Genomic DNA, 6,000 nt, shown 5'->3' with positions numbered 1-6,000 from the left:
TGTGCGCAGAGGTCAGTTAGACAAATGATCAGGAGGGTTTACAATTCCATATGATGAGTGAAAAAACCCTTAAAATAGCTAAGTCTTTTAAAAAATCATCTTTAGTGAAATATTCTCAAGCCAATGAAATGCGTATAGAGGAGGAGTGTAACAGCGTGCTCTTTATCACTAAAAACTGCAGTCTTCAGGATAGAATACTAGATATTGCTTTTGTTGAACAGTGATTTTTATCTTCCTATCCAATCACCCCCTGCCACCAGGCTTTAAAATTCTTGTTTCCTCTGTCAGAAAGCTGGTTCAGACACCATACCTGTGGTTTCTCTTGTATTCTGGCTCTTTTCACAGAACTTGGTTTCCATAGTAAATGCTTTTCAAAAAAGCTGTGCTTCAATAAAAGCACGCAATAGTCCTTCAATCTATAAAGGAGCTCTCTCATTAACTCGCTGTTGAATAACTCTTATAACCTCAGGTCTGTTTGAATTCTACTCCAAATATGCTATTACAGACCATCTGACACCTCATGAAACATATCATAAGCTCCATTGCTGATTTTCTGATCTCATGTGTTACTCCTCAAACTATTTTATCATAGTTATATTTGAAACAAATATGCTAACTGAGACAGCAAATGAGGGTCCATATTTAGATACATAGACTAGAAACAGGAGAAAAATAAAAGAAAAAATACTTACTGTTTAAAAATTTCACAATACAAGTGTTTTCCAAACCTTCTGGAATCATGTGATGTGAAGCTTTTGTTTTCTCTGCATTGCCTCTTTTAGTTTCTAGAAACTTCCTGTTTTGCAGAGACACCACCACATTTGTTATCAAAAGTAGAGAGGGGAAGATACACACACCGCACCGATTCAGGGAGACATTCATTCCTGGCTATCTAACCTAAGCATGAACCATTAGACGGATAGCATGTGATTGGTTCACAGATATGGAGGAAAACCCCTGTAATCCTGATTTGGAAATGCTAGCTGAGTCAGTGGAAGACCTGAAGAAATAAGGCACTGGCAGGGACATCCTGTCCCCCAGTTGTGCATATGTGCCTTTTGAGTGCCGATCTTGAACATCACTTTGCTGCAAAGCCCGTGCTTGCACATGCAGCTCTTACAGACCTGAAGATGACATACAGGAATAGGAAGGTGATGTGGAGAAAACCATGTCATTCCATGCAGCACATGATGCACAGCATGGGCTGGTGCTGATGGCAGGAGCTACAACACACCTGTCTCACTGGTCCTCTTTAGTAAATCCACAGTCACCATAAAGCAATAACAATATCCATACTAATATTGATTGGTCTTAGTTATAAGTTAAAAATAAAAATCCAGAAGTAAACTAATAATATTCTTTAAAGAGCCAAGATAATGCTTTCAAATGACCTAGTTGTGTTTGCCTTGATTTTTGGTAGTAGCAGTGTGAACACCAAGATGCTACAGTATTGCTGTTTCCCTAATCCTAACTCTTGTAAGTTTTCTTTGTGTACTCCTTACACCATTAGTAGTACCAAGAGGTGTATATTGCCTTTACTGGCCCTTTCCTATTTATTTCTTTATCTCCATCAGTTGCAAAACAACTTTGGTCCATCTCTAGTGAGATTTTTTTGTCTTACTTAACCGAGTGAGACGCATGCAGGCTTTCAGCTGCTCATGCTACTGGTGCCTTTTAAGTTTGTGCTTTTATCTTTTCTGGTTTTTGGATCACATCAATAATCTGTCAGGTACTCTAGCAACAGGCACATGTAATGTGGCAGAGCAATGGCTCATAATTTTTGATAGTTATATCTTATGCAGCATCACGATATATGAAATAAATATGATCTGAGACATTACCATGTTACTGGTAGGATCAACTAACCCTAAGTTCGTGCTTCCTTGGGTTGCCCTTCTGTGAGAAGGGCAGTCTATGAGAAATGAAAGGGAAAAGGAGCTAGGTGGCTGACTGTGAAATAGCCTGAATCAGCACTGTAAGTAATGAAAACAAGAATTTGATTCTTTTTAAAGAAGGAGAAATATCAGTATAACAAACTGCCTGAATGTTTTCACCTGACATAAGAATGCTACAAACAGAGTTAATTTTGCCTGTGCTGCACGTTTATCAATATTCACTTTACTCGAAGTATTTCTGATACTCTGAAGTTCTATCAAACTTGAGGATTTGGTATAACAGTATGAAACATATTTAGATTTTCCTCTGACAGAGATACCGTCTTTGCCACTTTGGAAAATGACAGACCTGCCTACTGTTGCAATGCTCGCCAAAACCCCATGTACATGACTACTACTGTCTGTTGCATACAAGTAGACCACTGATCCTGTACCAATCTCCGGGCCAGATTGAAGCTTTCATTCTTGTGTCAGGGAATTTCATTGTTTTAATATGCTTTATAAGTTTTCCTTACAATTTTATCATGTAAAGATTTGGCCAAGGTTTATGGAGGCAAAAATAATGTACTTCATTTCCCTTTAGTGAAACTGTGGATATTGCTCTTTGCAGACTAGTGGCCTTAAATAGAAAAAAAGACTAACATACCATAAAACACTTTTGTGTAGCTTTGGATGCTGTATGGTAATGCCATATACAAGAAATGGAAGAGGAGGGCCAGATTAGGAGCAAAGAAGTGAAATGTATAGGGTTTCAGAATGTTGTTTCTTTTCTATAACAGGTCCATGCCCATCTGAAACCATACCGTGCGGTGGGAAGGTCCACAGGGCTCCTCTTGGAGGCCATTCCAGGGATCATTCCTTCTGACTGAAATGGATTGCGGCCCTGTGAAACACCAGGGCGCTCTCTCCCCAGGAGCTGTTATTCTCAACTCTCTCAACCATTCTCCTTAAAGATCTTTAGGAGTCTTAAGGGAGCCTCTAGAGGCTAGTTCATACGTGTAAAGTCTGGGATTTCTTTTTCCCCCTTTGCCAGAGGACGTCAGGAGCCTGACTGTGTAAACATGCAGAGATTCATTTCCTGAGCTAATAACGAAGACCCAGAATTACCTCAGTTTTTCCCTCCTTGCGTTGTAGAACAATGCCCAGCTCCAAAACCAAATATCCCATCCCTTAGTAGGCCAACCCTAACAGAAGGTTTGGGGACCCTTTCTATAGGATCTATAGCATAATGCAGAATTTTAGTAAAGTGTCATCACTACAGGTATTGATAAATTCCTAACTTTGAGGACAACTGCATATACATGCTCATTTTGCAGATGTCCCTTCTGTTCTCCAGATTGATGTGTGCTCCTGCAGGACACTTGGTTTTGAATACAGAACTTCCAAGATTCTGGGAGCTCCAGGTCATGTGTTTTTTGTCTGCTTTTCACCTCAGTATTGTGTGGAAGTACAGCAGATATATCATAGATACTGAGAAGAGTCAAGAAGATGTCACAGCGAATGCTGTGTTTTCTCATTATATTCAAAACTGAGGCTCAGAGAGAGATGTCTAGCATTTTCTATTGTTCAGAAACATGCTGCAGGAAAATGGATTCTTTAAGCAACTGCTTCTATCAAAATTCCCTTTGATTTTTACCATACATCTTTTCTATATGATTTTCAAAACGATTAAGCAAAAGGTTTTGAACAAAAAAGATGATTTATTTTCTGGGTAAAGGAGTTGTCTCCATTTCTCACATCGAGGTAGGTTGCCCTTCCTTAGCTATTTCACACTGGTACTTCTGTTCCTATCTGATAGCAATGCCTGTTCATTTTGGGTTGTATTTTAAGGCTCTTTAGCAGTGCTTCAAAAGCTTTGTCCCTCAGTATTTTGGTGTGGATGTCATAAGTATCTCTGGACTTTAGCTATTCTTTGCCACCTTTTGAAGATTTCTTCAGTTCTTCTATTTTAAGTGATCCAGCTTCCACTTTCATCTCAAATGTGTTCAGAAATGGTGTTATCTGTTCATTCAGCACATTGCAACACTGAGTCATCTGTAGAAGAGCTCATTTCCATCCCTCGTCTAGCTTTTCCTCACCAGTGGGCAGTCTATCGCTGTCTTTGATCAGTGAATTGTAGAGGTTCCTCTCGCTGCTGTCATTTCAGTGATCACTTAGAAAAACTTAACATATCTTGGTCTTGTACAGCCTTTTTCGTCCTTTGCTTTTTGTTGACATAACTTCTATTTTTTTTCAGCAACTGTTTTCTCAAGTTCTTTATTCTTTGGCATATATCTTATTTTTCTTATCCCATCTCATGCAGCCTGCAGTTTCTCTTGACAATTAGTCATCTCTCCTAGATAGTTCAGAGCACCTGGTTCCTTTCTAACAAGTAACGCCAGAGATTTCCACAGGACTACTCAGATGTGTGCAGGAAGCAGGCCGTGGCCTACTCTGCACTGGGCATTTTATCTGTAGCCATCAGGCAGCTTTTGGTGGGTGGGTGTAAGTGTAATAGGTGTGTTCTAATAGGTGTAAGTGGAAGAGCTGTGATGATGTATGTCAGCTGAAAATACAAATCAATTTCAGGTAGAATCAGTCATACTAGAGAGCAGATAAATGAATTTTTTTAGAGCAGCCAAAATGCTACTTGGGGGAAGTAGTTTCCATTCAGTTAAAAAATTATTCTTTGTCCTTCAGCTAAAAAATAAAATGAGTGAAAACACCAGGTATATTTTTTAATTATTATTGGACATTTTAAAAAATATATTGAAATTCAGGTGAGTGTGGACATTGTAGCTTGTAAAGTACATACTTGCAGCACATTTGCTTTGCAGTCTAGAAGTCTGTGTTTTGATAACTGGGGTATATGTTAGAACCTGAATACAGATGTGAGCTGAAGAGCAGCTGCCGTGTGTTAGAGGTACACCCCTTCCCCCCCCCCCCCCCCAGTTATAGCAGCCTTAAAGAAAAGATTAACTGTGTCTTAAATTAGCCTTGATTCTATTAGAAATGTCCCTCATATTTCATGTGCTGGAAAGGGATATGGGGAAAGAATGTCATAATGTTTCCCTATTATCTGACAAGCCTTTCAGTAGCCCTGTCAAAGATCCTTTAAAACCGAATTGAAATAATCAGAAATGATGTGCCTATGTGAAAAATGCTTGTCGGATTCTTTTCTGTAAGACAGGGATATGCTAATGAGTTTTAAATCATGAGTTTAAAATGATTTTTATCAAGCAAGTGGTAGCAGTTCATATTAAATTACTAAGATGGAAAATGAAAAGGTTTCTAAATACTTCACCTGGCTTGCTTTCTGAATAAAATAAGGCAGAAATTGCTGTCTTGAGCTAAATTAAGACAAATGCAAGTTATGAAACCAGATTTTATATGAAGCAATAGATCATTCTCTATAGGTGGTCTGCCCTATATGCTCTGCTTTGTAATCAAATTCATCAACTTAGAATATTGCTCTCCTCTCTTTTTAAAGAAAAAGGTTGTACTATGCAGGTGTTCTCCTCAGAACTTGGTGATTGTTAGTGAAACAATACTCTCAAATAATTATCTTCCTTTGTCAGTGAATCATCTTGTTATTTTGCTTCTACTAAAGACTAATATCTTTCAACAGTGTCACTTTATCATGTCTGATAATCATAATTATGCAAGGGAATGATCTGTATGGATTTCATGCCCAGGAACTGTATCATCCTTTATGCAGCTTATTTATCACTCTAAGTAGGTATGTAGTCTTTTGTTTGTTTTATTTAAGTACAATAGTTGAGGCTATATTAACATTTAAAAATAAATCCTTAAAGTTTATATTGTTTTTGAAGTTGAAGCTCTAAAGCCATAATGAACTGTCATTTATTTTTCACTAATAGTAATGAATTTTCTTTGGTAAATTTAAGAATGGAATGGTGGCATGGGGGAGAACATCTGGAGTGAAGGCTGCTAGCATAGATCTTAAGTTTCATTAGAACAATAGCATTTGTTCCGTAAAAAACAGTTTGCCATTTGCCATCGGAATACCGAGAAGTGAGAAATGGGAAAAATTAACAGTGATCTAGTAGTATGTGATCAGAGGGTATGTTAGACTTGCCAATATTCATGTTCTGGAGCTCAGCAT

This window comes from Apteryx mantelli, chromosome 15 (assembly GCF_036417845.1).
Source record: "Apteryx mantelli isolate bAptMan1 chromosome 15, bAptMan1.hap1, whole genome shotgun sequence".
In the NCBI taxonomy this organism is placed as follows: Eukaryota; Metazoa; Chordata; class Aves; order Apterygiformes; family Apterygidae; genus Apteryx; species Apteryx mantelli.
Note: the sequence above shows the minus strand (reverse complement) of the source record.